The 14,919-nt window shown below is 34.5% G+C and overlaps 1 long non-coding RNA gene across 1 annotated transcript in view; it reads right to left on the bottom strand.

Annotated features, from left to right (window-relative positions):
- The window catches only part of LOC140610558 (uncharacterized), a 36,915-nt gene that overhangs the window by 4,618 nt on the left and 17,378 nt on the right, over positions 1–14,919 (bottom strand). The window contains exon 2 of the long non-coding RNA XR_012012165.1: positions 1,300–1,552. This is a non-coding gene — a long non-coding RNA (uncharacterized lncRNA). The remainder of the gene's footprint in view (positions 1–1,299; positions 1,553–14,919) is intronic.

The raw sequence follows: 14,919 nt of genomic DNA, 5'->3' as shown, positions 1-14,919 counted from the left end.
CATAACCCTGAGATCATGACTTGAACCAAAATCAACAGACCTTTAAGCAACTGAGCCACCCAAGAGCTCCCATTTTTATTAATATTTTAGGTAACAAAATATTTCCCTGGTTTCTTTTGTTTCAGTGCTTGTGATATGGAAAATTAACAGATCATAATATTAAATATAAAATGTGAGCTTAAAATAAATATGAAATATATCTTGGAAAATGCATGATTTTTATTTCCTGCCTCATACATTTTTTTTGTTTTCCAATTTTTTTTAAAGATTCTATTTATTTATTTGAGAAAGAGAGAGCACATGAGAGAGAGAGAGAACATGAATGGGGGGAGGGGTACAGAGAGAAAGAGAGAAGCAGACTCCATGCTACTGGGGAGTCCCACCAGGACTCCATCCCAGGACCCTGGGATCATGACCTGAGTGGAAGACAATGCTTAACCAACTGAGCTACCCAGGTCCCCCAACATATAGTACCCTTATAATTAGAAAAACTAAACATTATATCTAATAAGAAAATAAAAATTAGCAAAATTACAAAAACAGGGTGAATTCATTGAGTTGAAATACTTTCTTTAGAGAAAATTTACTGTAAAAAATTAAATGATTTAGATAAAGCATTTAGAAAGGTTTCAATAAATAGTTTTTGAAATGAAAAAATAAGAAAGCAAGACTTAATATGCAGTTTCAGATACGGTGTGACCGGAATTTGCTTAGGCTGACCACATTAATAGAAATAAAAAAAAAATGTATATAAACATGAAGATTTCCTAAAGAGATTGTCCTCCTCACCTGTCTCTTTATTATGTGTCAGAAAGCTGAACTCAGGACAGTGAATATCTGCAGGTGTTCATGCAGTTACCCTAGCAGTGAAGTCACCACAGAGGAAGTATGCATGCCCCATTACTGCTAGGGTCTCCCCAAAATTTACATATTGAAGCTTTATTTTAGAAATATTAAAATTTTTTTAAAGATTGTATTTATTTATTCATGAGAGACACAGGCAGAGGGAGAAGCCTCCATGTGGGGAGCTCAATATGGGACTCGATCCCAAAACTCCAGGATCACCCCCTGGGCTAAAGGCAGGCACTAAACTGCTGAGCCTTCCAGGGATCCCCATATTGAAGCTTTATTCCCCGGTGTGATGGTGTTTAGAAGAGGAATTTTTGGGAGGTAATTAAGTCTAAATTAGGTAATGAGGGTGGGTCCCTCATGATGGAATCAAAACTCTAATAAGATTTCCCTCTCTATGCCCCTCCCTCTTCCCCCACTCTGTTTAAAAAAGAGGAAAAAAAAAGTCACCTTTGATAAGGCAGGTGCAGGTGTTTGTAGACAACATTGAGTAATATTGCTCCCATCTGTGATTGCTCTATTTTTTTCTTGATTGTCTTGGCCTTAGGTACATTTCTCCCACTTTGAAAAGGGATGCACTTAATTGTCACTCACCAGGACACACAGAACTTTTTTATTTGTGGAACTTTTTAGAAAATTCTCAATAGTGGAGCAATCTTCCAATTCTCAGCCTTTGCTTCTATTTCTTGACCATACAGTATTGCTGGCAAAAAAAAAAAAAAAAAAAAAAAAAAGACTATTACAGACAGCCATATTTCAAAAATATATTCCCTCAAACATTTATGAACTTAAGGTCACTTAACATCATTTTTACTTTTCCCTAAACATCTTTGTTTAATATTTCATCAAGAAAGAAAAATTCTACTAGCTCCTCTATTCTTCATCACTTTCAGCAAAATGCTTAATGTGATCATTGAAGTGATTAGGCACCCATTTCCCACCTCCAGCCCTATCCCACATTTACAAACTTAACTAAAAACTTAGTTATGAAAAAAAAAAAAAACTTAGTTATGCCATTTTTGCTCAGTGTCAACATGAATCTTCCATCTTCTGTTTTTGATTTAACCTGTATTGTATTTTTCTACATGTTTCTTTCCAAATTAATTTCTCTTGCCCCATTCTTTTGGCATACAGTCATATAAATATTTCTGATGTTAGCCTATAAAGATGCTTATGTCCCTCAATTTCCTGGCCCCAGAAACAAATAATACACAATTTTAAATGCCTCTTTCCTCTATTAGTTTGATGTTACTTATTGAAATATCAACTTTTGGGGCATCTGTGTGGCTCAGTCGTTGAGTGTCTGCCTTTGGCTCAGGTCGTGGGCCTGGGGCCCAGGGATCAAATCCTGCATAAGGCTCCCTGCATGGAGCCTGCTTCTCCCTCTGCCTATGTCTCTGCCTCTTTCTGTGTCTCTCGTGAATAAATTTATAAAATTTTAAAGAAAAAGAAATATCAACTTTTAGTATATTAAACACAGAGGAGTAGATTTTCTCACACAATCAGGAAGCTGGAGGTAATTATTCCAAGATTGGTAATATGTTTTATTAATCTACATGATATTTTAAAAATGTCACCATCTCTATTTTGTTATATTTTGCCATCATTTTTGTCGCCTCATAGTCATAAGATGGCTCCTGTACAACCCATTTCTACCTTTGCTTTACAATGATGAAAAGGTAAAAGGAAAGTGATGAAGCCTATGTTAATTAAGCAAAAATCTTTCCAGATGTCTGAGAGAGACATACTTACATATCAAAAATGATCAAAATATTTTCCTGTGACAACCTCTAAATACAAGATTCTGGGAAGGACAGCAACGCCTGAGTGGCTCAGCAGTTGAGTGCCTGCCTTTGGCTCACAGCATGATCCTGGATTCCCAGGATCGAGTCCCACATCGGGCTCATTGCATGGAGCCTGCTTCTCCCTCTCCCTGTGTCTCTGCCTCTCTCTGTGTGTCTCTCATGAATAAACAAATAAAATCTTAAAAAAAAAAAAAAAGATTCTGGGAAGGACAGAAATTTTAGCTGATAATGTTACTAATATCCTAGTTTTTAATACTGAATAATAAATTACTATAAGTATTGCTCAAAACAATATCCATTTATTAGCTCATAGTTCTATGGGTCAGAATTCTTGGTTCTCCATTTAGGAGATCACAAGGCAACTCCTGTGTATTGGCCAGGCTGGGCTTGTATCTGGAAGTTCTGTGGATGAATTTCTTCCTAGCTCATTCAGATTGTTGGCAAAATCCAGATCCTTGCAACTGTAAGTCTGGGTCCCCATTTCTTTTCTGCTATCCACTGGTATGTCTCTCAGTTCCATCAGTTACCCACATCCCCTCTCACAAAGTCACCTTTGATAAGGCAGCAATGGACCATCAAATCCTTCTCACACTTGGAAGCTGTTCTACTTTACTGCTACTAGCTAGAGGTTATTCTCTATCATCAGGCTCATATGATTACTTTAGGCCCATCTGGATAATTTCTTTTGGAAGGTTGACTACTCCATGTAACATAATTACAATCAAGGGGGAGATATCTCATCATATTCACAGGTTCCAATCACATTGAAAGGGAAGGAAATTACATAATTTGAGGGTGTGAGGTCATTCTTAAAATTTTGTGTGCCACAGTTGCTTTGAACAAAATCAAGACTTTCTTGTAAGAAAGAAGGTGGGAATGGATGTTACATAAGGAACAAACAATATTTGCCATAATCTCTAGTTCTATGCTTAAATCACTTATTCTCATTCAAACTCTTAAATACAACATCAAAACTTACTTACTTGATAGCCCCAGTAATCTTTTTTTTTAAAGATTTTATTTATTTATTCACGAGAGACAGAGAGAGAGAGAGAGAGAGAGAGACAGAGATACAGAGGGAGAAGCAGGCTCCATGCAGGGAGCCCAACGCGGGACTCGATCCCGGGTCTCCAAGATCACGCCCTGGGCTGAAGGCGACACTAAACCGCTGAGCCACCATGGCTGCCCTAGCTTCAGTAATCTTGATAACTATCTTCTTGACCCACTCCAATCCAACTTCTCTCATCCCACCAGTTAATATAATGTGGAGGTAATCACTGTGATATCTGCAGATTGAAATCTAGAGAGTGGTTTATGGACTTATTTTTCGATGACTTAAAAATGTTGACAGTAGTGAACCTTCTTCTTTTGAGAAATTCTAATCCCTTAATTTATGTGTCTTTGACTTCTAGTTCTATTCCTACTTTCAGCCATTTCTATATTTCTGGATCTGCAACATAGCACACAGTCATATGGTGGCATGAGCATTATTATAGTAGGAGCTTAGATTAGTTGATTTAGGCAGCCCCTTCCTCATGCTCTTGGAGACCAGCAGCAGGAACAGGATGGAATGGGAGTTTTCTTCCCACTAGGACAGAAGATATGGAACCTGGGGTTAGAGGGCCCAAACTGGCTGGGCTGCTACCAATGCTCATACACGGACTGAAGTATTCCATTCAGTTATATGCCATAACCCTCCCCCATTTACACACCAAGCAGCTAGCACTTATGTGCATTCAGCACAACCTCGGACTGGTTGTGCAGCTCCAACAGAAAAAAATTAACTGGGGAAACTCAATTACATAATACGCATAAAACCAAGAATTACCAGATACTGGAAGAAAGCCAGCATCATAATAGAGTAAAAATAGAAAAGTTTCAGGAAATAGAGTTAATAGATAAGCTGAACAGGATGTTACAGCAAGTATAACTAATAACAACAGAGTGATTCAAAAGTATACTGCATGCATTAAAATACCATAAAAGTGTAAAATGATCATGGGGAAATAACTCAATAGATAGGATGAATATATAATGGATACAGTTAAGGAACACATTGAGAGCTCAAAGAGAAAGCTGAGGAATATTCTGAGAGTGTATCACAAAAGCATATGGAGATGGAATTTATGAAAAACAAGTAATAAATCAGAAGACAACTCCCAGGAGACGCAACATTTGCCTAATAGAAAAATAGACAACAGTGAGGGAAGGTTGTGAAATCAATACTCAAGACAATGAGATGACAATGGCCCAGAGAGAAAGAAAAAACTAGACTCTTAGTTATTTTACTGATCATTTTTAACATTTAGAAAAAGGGGAAATGTTGTATCTTCACAGGGAGGAGGATTACACTTAATCTACAGAGACAATGATAAAAGTGATATACATATGTTAATATCTATATATCTATGTTATCTATATTATTACAACACTGGTTGAAGTCTTAGAAGATAGTACAGCAATAATCATGAGGAAACTAATTTAAAATATACATTCCAATAGGCAACCAAAATGTAATTACTGTATAAAAATTAAGTAAACGTGTTCAAATATATGAGAATACTGTTTGAAATAATTTTACAGGATTTATTCCAGACAGTAAAGTTATTCCAGAAGATGCTTTTTCTTTCCTCTGATTTTTTTTTTTTTTAGAATTTAAAGATGAAAATGATATTCCTGTCTTGAACAGAAACATCAATAGTAAAACATTTTTATTTATCTTGGTACACATCTTTTTGAATAATGCAGACATTTCTGATCATTTTCCTATTTGAGTATATATAGTCAGAATAGAATGTATAATATGGACAAACAATGTTAAAAATCCAAACTACTAACCAAGAAAACAGAAACAGAATCGTAAATACAGAGAACAAACTGGTGGTTGCCAGAGGAGGTGGGGAATGGGTATAATAGGTGAAGGGGATTATGAAGTACCAACTTCCAGTTATAAAATAAATAAAAGTATAGCATAGGGAATATAGCCAATAATGTTGTATGGTAAAAGAAAGTAACTTCATTTCTGTGGTGAACACTGTGCATTATATAGAACTCTTGATTCACTAGGCTATATACCTGAAACTAATATAACAAATATGACTAGTATTTCAACTCTACTTCACTTAAAAAATACAAATGTTCAAATGTTCAGAATTTTTAGTATCTTACATATTTGCAACATATCTTATTAGAGTGCTGTTTCCAACTTATTTTCACTGTTAATTACCACTTAGTTCTATGCATAAAGTAATATATTTTTTTTGGCTGTGATTTGAAAGGTAATATAATTTCACCATAAAATTAAAGACTTCTAGGATTTTAAGAGACTCTAAAGAAAATGCAAAATATATGACTATCATATTTGCTGAACAGGCCCTATGAGCTTTGAAAACAGAAATTAATCAAAGTAAAATCAATATTCAATTATCTGTGTGTGATTTCATATGATTACTAGGATCCATCACTATCTGCTCTGTGCACAACTGGGTTCTAAGTCCTATATAAAAAGTTTTTTTTTTGTTGTTTTTTTTGTTTTTTTAATTTATAACTGTTTCTTGTTTTCTCTCTATTGCCCCTAGTGCCTCATCGGAAAATAAAGGTCTAATTTTATGGAATTTTTTGAGTTCAAATAACTCAACCAAATCAAAGAAAAGCATGTGGGTTGAGCAACTGACAATACCAAAATAAGAGATTTTAGGCTTATCTAGCAAAACATTACTGAGAAGCTTTCAATATGATTTGCCTAAAGCAATTTCTTCTGATGCACCAGGCTTACATACTTGGAATTTAACATTCCCAGTAATACAATGGATTTTCTTCCTGTTAACGCTAATAGAACTCCTCACTGGTGTGGATCGAATGCCCAACCTCAGACCAATCACTCTGCTAAAGCAACAGAGGGCCTTCATTGGGCAAACTTTAGTCTTGTGACAATTTAAGTCAGGATCATATAAAACATCTGAGCTGAGAAGCAAATAAAACAAGAAACATATGCCCATAAAAAATACCATAATCTCTGCCTCTATGTGACTTCCTTTTAAAGATGAACATATGGAACAAAATTAATGCATACCAATTACCCAGAATATAGAATTAATCTTTGTAAGGGAATCTTACTGAAATATCTATAAGAGAGACAAATGGAGGGACATACTTGTCTCTGTATTTCAATTGAAGCTTTATCAAAATGTAAAATATTGCTTATGAACCACTCTAAAAGTTGTATGTTAATCTAAAGTATTCGTTTTTTTTTTTAATCTAAAGTATTTGTAACAATCTTCTTTCATTTATATAAAAATCAGTCATCAGTACTACAAAAGTAATAACATGAAATAGTTTAGTCAATATTAGTTCATGATACCTATTTGGCTTTGCTTTGAACAAGTGACATTTATTCTGGCACTTAATTAACCACAACCAGGTTTCTCTTTTTGTCCATAAGAGATATACCTTGGTGAAGACAATGGATTTTATTTCATATTTTATGACTTGATTTCTGCCTTCAAAATATTTGTTTTCTTCTTATTATTAACAGTAGTTTTCTAATTCAAAATAATTCTTCCCTACCCCCACTATATTTACCTTCTGGCAGATTATGAGATGCTTGTTCTATTTGGTAAGTTTCTATCACAAATGTCAAAGTTTATACAAATGTGTTGGGAGGTCATGGGGTGATATCTGAACAAATACAAAATCTCAAAGTTTAGTAGGCAGAGTTTATCACATACGTGGTATCAAAGCTATCTTACGATGATTTTATATTTCCCTAAATACAGCCACTCCCATATATCCTAGCTTTGTGTTTGTCTTGAGCATATGCCAAGAGATAAGAATGAGTAATAATAAATGTGAAAACAGTGAAAATTACCAGTAGTCACTTGAAGTCTATTTGCTCCAATTTTGTTGACGATTTCTAATTTCCTTTCAATATAATATATTTTGCCATATCTGAGTACCCGAGATCATTCAGTTTGTCTTGCATCTCAGGCCCTTGTTGTACTCCTGGCTTTGAGTAATTGTTTTTTTTTTCCTTTATTCTATAACGGTACCATTCAGTGTTCTCTGAGGATAATGCTAGGATTCTATAATTTAGCTTTCACTTCTTTTGGCTGATATGAGTAAATTCTTCACCTTAGTGAAGGGCCCAGTAGCTCGTCTCATGGTGTTGGCAACCCAACCAGTCTTGGGTTGGAAGTAATAAGTCAGTCTTCATTGGAACTAATGAGCAAGTTGCCATGTACAGTAGATGTCACAGTACTTGACAGTATATTAAGAAACAACAACTGGGTACACATTTAGCAATGTGAAAATGTGTAAAGAGGTTATAATGATCCTCAATATAATTCTTTAAGGATTGACTGAATTTTAACCATGTGCCTAAAAGAACAAAAAAGCAAAAAATTTGCAAAAGGATGACTGGAGAGCAAGATTTCACAATACTATAATGCACTGTTTTTGTTAAAAGTCAAATTCAAAAGTTTATCATGTTGAGTAAATATTTGTTTTAGCATTTGCTCTTAATGAACGTGGTCAGATAAATTGAATGAGATATATTGCCATCTGTAAATACCGAGGTGTTACTTTTACCTCTTACTGATTTTACCTGGAAGTGGATACTGTGGTGTGTCACTCATGGCCCCATCAGGTACAGACCTCTCCTTCTCCTTGCTGCTCAGTGTCATCTGTGGATGGCTCACCGCCGAGTCCACATGTAAGCAATGTACTCTGCTGAAGAGAACTAACTCCCCTAGTATTATTCTTCCTCCTGAAAGCAGCCCACATTCAATTATTGGTCAACATGGGAATATAAAGACTTGGCTTTCTTCTTTTCATCTGAGACACCTTTGAGAGATCATTTCAGCTTCAGGTCTCCTTCCAGGTTTGAAAGATTTTGTTGTTATTGCATTGCAGTTTAACTTCTGCTTCGGCCAAATCCTGCTTCCTTCACTCACTGAAGAATGTTTTTCTTGAATAATTCACTTAGAGGCAAATCTTGATCCTCCAACCGATTTCCCAGAGATGTAACCAACAACATACTGCTTTTGGGCCTATATTAAAAGGTGAAATAAACTGAATCTTTCTAAATCACTTACACTTATTTTAATTTCAAATTCAGATGACATCAAATGATGCCACACTTTATGCAATATAAAGTTTTGTTGCCTGTTTTACAGAAAATATATAACAGAGCACATTTTATTTGCAAAAGATAAAAGGATGAAACATACATATTGCATAAATTTTCAAGATAGAATTGATTATACATTGATCTGAAAAATAAAAAATCTCTAAGCTCTTAGATTTTCTTTACCAATGTGGACTTAAATTGGGTGCCTTCCAGCAAATATACACCTTTTATCAACATTAGATTTGTTTTGCTTTAATTGTACTGTTTTAGAGCCGTTACAAAAGTGCCTAATGAAATTACCTCATATATTATCAGAGCACTTCAGAAAGCTATCTCTCTTCCTCTATTGAGGCTGACAACTTTCTTGTGAATCATGAGTTTATATTTCTTCATGGCTCTATTAATGTCAGCCTATCATAAATAAAATCTCAAATCAGTAGAAGACTTAGTGGGAAGGTAACAACTAGTAATTTCCTAAATTATACTTAATTTTTTTCTGATTACTTTCAATATGCTGGTTATCTATCTTTAATTATTTGAGATGTGTATACTTATGTATTATATTTTTCATTAAGGTAAATTATATATCATAAAATGTGTACTTTGTCAGTATAGAGAACTGAAAAGAATTTTTAAAATTATAAATACAAATATATATTTGAACCTATCGTTGAAATAAGATGTAGCATAGTGCTTACAACTTTGTCTTTACTCATTTCATGTTACGTTTTCTAGAATGTGAAAGTCCAGAAGCACTAGAATTTATCCCTCACCACTATTTCACTATGGTTTAATGTAGCTCCAGTCAAAGAATAAATATTGCTATAAATATTTGTTAAATTATTAATGTAATCGTAAGGGATGAATAAGAAATATATTGTTTCACAGTGAAGAAATACTGATGATTGAGATTGATGGATGAGAACATTGAGAGAAGACAAAGGAGAAAGCGAAAGAGAAATAAAGAATGAGTCCCAGGATTCTGACTTGAACTGGATAAATTCAAATGGTGCCATTTGTTGGGAATGTAGAAATATAAAGCTTTAAATTAATATTGGAGTGTTGTGGGCATAATATTGGAGAACTGGGAATTTTCTTGGCCATATTGATTATGAGATGCTGGGATCTTTATAGAGTCTTCAGCATCTTGCCCATTGCCTTACAAATACATACATAATAAGTTGCATTAAATAACTCATTCTTAATGAATCATTTAGGAATTCCAGCAATAATTAACTCCATATGCTTTCAAACTAAATAATGGTGTTATATATGGTTAAATATTAACATTAATGTTAACAGTGGTAAATAATGCTATTAGAAATTGCCAGATATTATCAACCACCAGTTACCGATTTTTGAAAGTAATGTTTTCCTCTGTATCAAAATAAATAAGTATATGAAATTATTTGCCATTTTTCTGTCTTTGGAGATCTCTGCTGCTATCTATGAGTTTCAACCAAGCACCACGATGGCCTAAACAAATTCCAGGTTAGTAAGAAAGCAGAGGAGAAATTACTGCCTGTGTATTCTTCTAGGATTTTTATGGTTTCAGGTTTCAGGTTTACATCTTTAATCTACCTTTGTGTTTATTTTCGTGAATGGTGTTTTAAAAAATGGTCTAGTTTCATTTACATGTGGCTGTGCAGTTTTCCCAGCACCATTTCTTGAAGAGGCTGTCTTTTCCCCGTTATATATTCTTGCCTCCTTTGTCATATATCAGTTTACCATACAGCTGTGGGTTTATTTCTGGGCCCTATTCTGTTCTATTGATCTATGTGTCTGTATCTGTGCCAGTACCATACTGGTTTTGATTACTACAACTTTGACTATATCTTAAAAATGTGGACTTGTGATACTTCCAGCTTTGTTTTTCCTTATCAAGATGCTTTGAGCATTAGGGGTCCTTAGTGGTGACATAAACATTTTAGTATTATTTGTTCTTGTTTTGTGATCCAATAATTCTATTGGGTATTTACCCAAAGAAAACAAAAATGCTACTTTGGAAAGATATATACACTTCTATGTGTTGCATTTTTCATAATAGGCAAGATATGGAAGCAACCAAAGTGTCTATCTATCCACAAATTGGTGAGGAAGATCTGGTGTATGTAGACACAGACACACACACACACACACACACACACACACACAGAGGAATATTTTATATACATAAAGAAGGATAATGTCATGACATTTAAGACAACGTGGATGGACCTGGAAGGTATTAGGCTAAGTGAACTAAGTCATAATGAGAAAGACAAATGCCACATGATTTCACTCATGCATGGAATCTTAAAAAAAGAAAGTGAATAAACAAGTAAAAAAAACAGAATCAGACTTATAAATGCAGAGAATAAACAGAAGAGAGAAAGGTTGGAGGGCGTTGGGAGAAATGTGAAGAGTGGGAGAAATAGGCTTCCAGCTATGGAATGAATAAGTCAGGGAATAAAAGGCACATCATATGGAATATAATCAGTGATATTGTAATAGTGTTGTTTGGGGACAGATAGTGGCTACATTGTGGTAAACATAACACAATTTATAAACTTGTTGAATGACTATGTTATATACCTGAAATGTATGTAACCCTGTGTGTCAATTATACTCAGATTTTAAGAAAAGAAAAAAGAAAAGAAAGCAGAAGATAAAGGATCAAAGTAAGAAACATTTGTGTCTTCCCAAGAGAAGCAAGAAATGCTCTATTCAGGTACAGATAAAAGTATTTTTAGATAATCTCAGTTGAAACTGATATTGCTGTTATGTTTTTATTATGATTAACTTATCTTGAAAGTTCTTCTCTTTTACCTGCTCTACAAAAAAGATGGAAGAAATAAACTATGCTACTTTGCTCTTCCTTTGTTTTCTTAACAGTATCCAATCTTCTCACTCAGTGGTCCTGCCCCTGTGTTGTTCTTTCTGCCACTACTATTTTACATTGTACCTCAGCTCTTTTTAAATATTAGTGTTCCTGACATTACGACACAGTTGTATCTCACATATTGCAATGTTCTGTTTCTTATTTACTCTCTAGATTCAGCTCAAATTTCTTCTTGAAGATTTTCCAGCATCCCTCAAGTAGATGTCTTGTGACTATCTATGTGACAAATATTTGAGTACCTATTTTGGACCAGTCATTCAATTAAATGGTAAAAATATAACACAGAGCCAGAGGCAATATTCTCATGGAGTTGATATTCCGTGGAAGAAACACACATTTAAGGAAAATTTAAATTTTAGTAAGCTATATAGGCATGAAATAAAGATTGTGAAGTAATAGAAATTAATAAAGTTGATAAATTTAGATGTTTATAGAAATGTTGTTTCCACTTCCAGTGTGCATTTTGGCATTTTTGGTGTGTCCCTTTTCTTCATTTCCTCTATTAGTTTAACGGTCTCCTTCTAAATTCCTTCCCCCTCTGCCTCAACATAAGTGCCAAGAATCATTACAAATATACAGTGTAATTATATTAGTAACAGACGGCCTGTGAATAGATAAGGAAAACAATTTTTGATCAGTGCTGGAAATTATTTATTTCAAATGAAGACTCTTTCTATTTGAGATGCTTAGAGCTCAAGCATATGTTTACTGTCATATTCACAGATCTGTGGACTGTGAAAATAATCCGCAGCTACCATATGTTAAAAGGAGTATTTTAGCTGATGTATGAAATCTACTAATATTCTTGATACTTGTTTTTTTTCTTAAACAATGTCATAATAACTCTTTACTGTTCATCAAGCTTTTTATTGAATTTTAACTTCCAAAGACATGATTATAATTATTTTAAAAATATTTGTATGTGTCTATTGTGTCAGTAGCCTCTGGAATACTTCAGATATGAAATGAATTGAAATATTTAATAAAATGAGTCATTTGTTTTTATTGTAAAATAATTCAAATAAAGAGGCATTTAGAGATGGTTTAACATCAAATCCAGGTGTAAGATTAAAATCTTTGGCCAGAAATTAAAAGTGACCAACCATAGTATTCTGTAATGATCAAAGTCTGGTGGCAAGAATAACATACCATTTGTAGAAAACAAACAAAGAAACACAGAAAAACAGAAATAGAGCAGAGAGGAAAATTTGGTCATAAAACTCCTTCACTAAGAACACTAAGAAATAAACCTTCTTAACATGGTGACACATATACTTCCATGCTTTATTAAAAGCTCTTTCACATCTCCATCCATTAAGCAAACTTAACTGTGGTTTTATATTTTCTTCATGAAAGATACAGACTGATGTGCATGAAAAGATAAATTGTTATGAAGGCTAGACTATTTTTTCTGCATCTAGCATTCTTCTACTGCCATTAATTGAATGGTATGCATACCAAAATCAGTTTTGTTTGTCTCAGTTATTAGTACTACCATATCATCAATTTTTTTTGTCAAAGTATTTTTAAAAGCAATAAAATATCAAGTCAAAATATGGTTTGTTTGCTTGTTTGTTTACTTGGAAATCAAGTTAAAAGCTTTGGAATTATTAGATAAAAATGGTTCACTTTGAAAATCTGAGTCAATCGTTCATGAGACATTGCAAACGATTTTCAAAGTTTTGATAATAACCAGGATTTTTTAGTCTGGTTTCTTCTTGGTTTCTAAGTTCTTCCACAAAAAAAAAAAAAAAAAAAAAAGCTAGATCTCTAAATTACAGATAATGGATCATTATTTTAGTTTTTAATAGGAGAAATCTTGAATATTCAATATATGCATCAAACTCTAAACCACTGCCCTGAAGTAAAGAATGGCGACAAGAATGATAGAGTAGATTCTTAGAAATTTCTCATTCAGAGAAATAATTATTATTTGCATCAGATATGAGACAAAGCCAGCGTCATAGTTCTTCAAAATAACAGGAATACTATAAAAACCTCAAAAACTGGAAACTACAGAAATAGGGCACATGAGCTGAAGACAATAGTTTGCCTTTTTTTTTTTTTTTTTTTTTTTTGGAAAGGGTGGTTTATTGTATAAAGAGGCTGATTGTAGAGAGCAAAGATTGTACTAACACAGGTAGGGTGAGGGAGACCCAGAGGCCAGAGCTGGAGGATGGAGGGGTAGCACCCAGTCATCCAGGCAGTGGGCAGGGACAGAGAAGATTGAACAGCTCCCTCCCCACCCTTCTGTCCCACCCCCATACTGGATAACAGGGAGTCAGGCTATATCCTAACCACCAGGGAGTATAAACAGAAGACTCTCAGCAACCCGTCCCAAACCCCTAAAATGCATGAAGCTCCCCAATCTGGCTTCATTTGACACCAAACGAAGCAGTGGCTATAAAGCATAATGAGAAGTGTATCATTTAGGAAAGGATGGGTGTGTTGTTGAAACAAAGGATCCCCAAATCTCATTAGCTTTCAACAACAAAAACAAAAAGTATAATTTCCCTCCTACTATACTTTCTATGGCTGACCTGAGGTGGTAATTATTGTCAATCTCATGGCAAGGATAAAAGGGAACATAGGCAGGTTACCTGCTGGCTTCTAAAACTTCTACTTAGAAGTAAAATGTCCCTTCCACTCATGTTCCATTTGCTAAAATGCTCAAGGATAATCTTATGTCAATGAGGAGGGGAAGTATAATACTTCCACAGAAATGAACAGGAATAAGATTATAAATAATAAATATATAGTATAATCTCTTCTACTTACACATGACCTTTCACTACTTTTTCTTCTTCTTTGTGAAATATGATCAACAATACCCCTCAATGAGACAAACCAAAAGCCTGTCCATTACCTCAAGGTAATTTTTATTTTTAAGATTTTATTTATTTATTCATGAGAGCCACAGAGAGAGAGAGAGAGAGAGAGAGAGAGAGGCAGAGACACAGGCAGAGGGAGAAGCAGGCTCCATGCAGGGAGCCTGATGCGGGACCCAATCCTGGGACTCCAGGATCATGCCCTGGACCCTTTGGGCGCTCAACCACTGAGCAACCCAGACGTCCTCATGGTAATTTCTATGTCAAGTTTCATGTATTATTTTGTTCTAGATAGCTATGAAGTGAAAAGATAGGAACTGCTCCCTGCTCTCCAACAGTCTGTTAGTAGAACCAGGATGAAATAATGAGGAATTATCATGGCATCTCCTCCCTGAGACTAGCTTCCTGGTTCATATTCTTCCATTTTCC

Source organism: Canis lupus, chromosome 2, assembly GCF_048164855.1.
Source record: "Canis lupus baileyi chromosome 2, mCanLup2.hap1, whole genome shotgun sequence".
Classification (NCBI taxonomy): domain Eukaryota; kingdom Metazoa; phylum Chordata; class Mammalia; order Carnivora; family Canidae; genus Canis; species Canis lupus.
Note: the sequence above shows the minus strand (reverse complement) of the source record. Positions and strands in the feature narration are given on the sequence as shown.